The 2,211-nt window shown below is 35.8% G+C and overlaps 1 non-coding gene across 1 annotated transcript; it reads left to right on the top strand.

Annotated features, from left to right (window-relative positions):
* Positions 1-385: 385 nt before the first annotated feature.
* On the top strand, positions 386-491 carry LOC128279836 (small nucleolar RNA R71). The gene has a single exon (XR_008270029.1). It is a non-coding gene; the product is annotated as a small nucleolar RNA R71 (small nucleolar RNA).
* The last annotated feature ends 1,720 nt before the right edge of the window (positions 492-2,211 follow it).

The following is a 2,211-nucleotide window of genomic DNA, read 5'->3' as shown; positions in this document are numbered from 1 at the left end:
ATTGTTACCCATATATTGGACTTGTTCCTCCTCGATGCTAGGGTTGAAGGGTTGATACTCTATTCATTCTCCTCCTCCATTCGTCTCGCACCTCATTACTGGATGTACCTGAGTAGAACCAAGTAAACCATCAATCTTTTTATTTCAAAGTTCTACTTGGTTTGACAGCATAGTAACCAAATCGACGTTATAAACGCTTGTTGTTTTAGTTGGCTTAGTCCTCATGACTTGCCACTGATAGTTATTCAGTGACATTTCTTTAATAAATTCGTAAGCCTCTTCAGGTGTTTTATTGTTGATGGTTCCCCCGGCTGCTGCATCAATCATTTGCCTTGTCGAGGGGTTCACACCATTATAGAATGTTTGAACTTGCAACCATAGACGTAGTCCATGGTGAAGACACCTTCGCAGTAGGTCCTTGTATCTCTCCCATGCATCGTAAAGAGTTTCTAAGTCCATCTGCACAAACAAAGAGATATCATTACGTAATTTGGCTGTTTTAGCCGGCAGGAAATATTTTAATAGAAATTTTTCGGTCATTTGTTTCCAAGTAGTAATTGACCCTCGTGGTAACGAGTTCAACCACTGTTTAGCTTTGTTCCTCAATGAAAAAGGGAATAACCGAAGATGAATGGCATCGTCAGAAACGCTATTAATTTTAAATGTATCAAAGAATTCCAGGAAATTTGCCAAGTGAGTGTTTGGATCCTCATCCTGCAAACCATCAAACTGAACAAATTGCTGTATCATTTGAATAGTGTTAGGTTTTAGTTCAAAATTATTTGCAGCAATAGCAGGCCTAACTATACTTGACTCAGTTCCTGTTAAAGTAGGTTTAGCATAATCATACATAGTACGCAGAGCAGGATTCTGATTAACAACAATCGCAAGAGGTAACAGATTTTCTTGGTTTTTAGCCATCTCCTCGGTTGTGGTTGAAGTATCGTCCTTTTGCTCATTCTCTGTATATTTTAAGCTTTGCCTTATTTCTCTTTGGTTTCTGTGAACTGTGCGACCGATTTCTTCTTCAAAAATTAGTGGTCCTGACGGGTTTCTTCTAGTCATAAACTATAAAAACCTGTCAAGAGAAAGAAAAATTAAATTAATAAATAATAAAAATAAAATAAAATTAACTTGCAAGAAAAATAAATGGCTAAAGTAATAAAAATTGAGTGTTCCTAATATCTTAGTTCCCTGGCAACGGCGTAAAAAACTTGATCATGATTTTTGTGATGATAGGTTTTAAATATTTATACAGAATCATTCTTGAAACTAACTATTATCACGATGCAAGCAAGTGTACCTATCGAACAGTAGTATAGTTTTAGCAAGACCGGATTGTCGAACCCAAAGGATCTAAAAGTACTAGTAGTCACTGTCTTTTTATTATCTAGCCTAAGAATAAGGGGGTTTTGTTTAACTAACTAATTATCTAAACTAAGAATTCACAGAAAGTAGAATTGGGCAATTACTTTTGGAAAAATGATTGAATTAAGACAATACCTAAGGAAGAATCTACCTAGACTTCACTTGTTATTCTGACTCCGAATCGGACGATTTATTCATTTAAGTTGTTTCATAGAGATCCCTAAGTTATGTTATTTTCCCTATTCAAGACTAATAACGTATAATCCCTAGATTGAATAATTGAGACTTTTCTCTAATTAACACCCTAGGGTTACATTAACTCGATCTATGGAACCCCTTATTAGGTTTCACCCTAATCCAGCAAAATCTTGTCACCCTATCCCTAGGCACGCAATCAACTCCGCTTAATTATGACAAATGTACTCTTAGACAGAGTCTATTCCTCCTCTGAATAAGAGCTTATCTTGAATCAGTATCTTGGGATATCAAAACAAGAATTAAGAACACATAATTAAGAACAAGTTAAATATTTATCATACAATTCAGAAAATAATAACAAGATTCGTCATAGGTTTCATTCCCCTTAGGTATTTAGGGGATTTAGTTCATAACTAAAAAGGAAAACATCGCAGAAGAATAATGAATACAAAACATAAAGAAAACCCAAAACTCCTGAAGGGAAATTGAGGGGAGATCTTTAGTCTTGATGGTGAATCCGGCTTCTAAGATGGATCAATCGGCTTCCCTTCAGCAGTTTCCTGGCTCCTTTTCTCCGCATCCCCTTTTCTTCTTCCTTTAGGGCGTATTTATAGGCTTTAGAATGCTTAAAAGCCCTCAAAATTA

The sequence above is a fragment of the Gossypium arboreum genome, chromosome 8, assembly GCF_025698485.1.
Source record: "Gossypium arboreum isolate Shixiya-1 chromosome 8, ASM2569848v2, whole genome shotgun sequence".
Taxonomy (NCBI): Eukaryota; Viridiplantae; Streptophyta; class Magnoliopsida; order Malvales; family Malvaceae; genus Gossypium; species Gossypium arboreum.
Note: the sequence above shows the minus strand (reverse complement) of the source record. Positions and strands in the feature narration are given on the sequence as shown.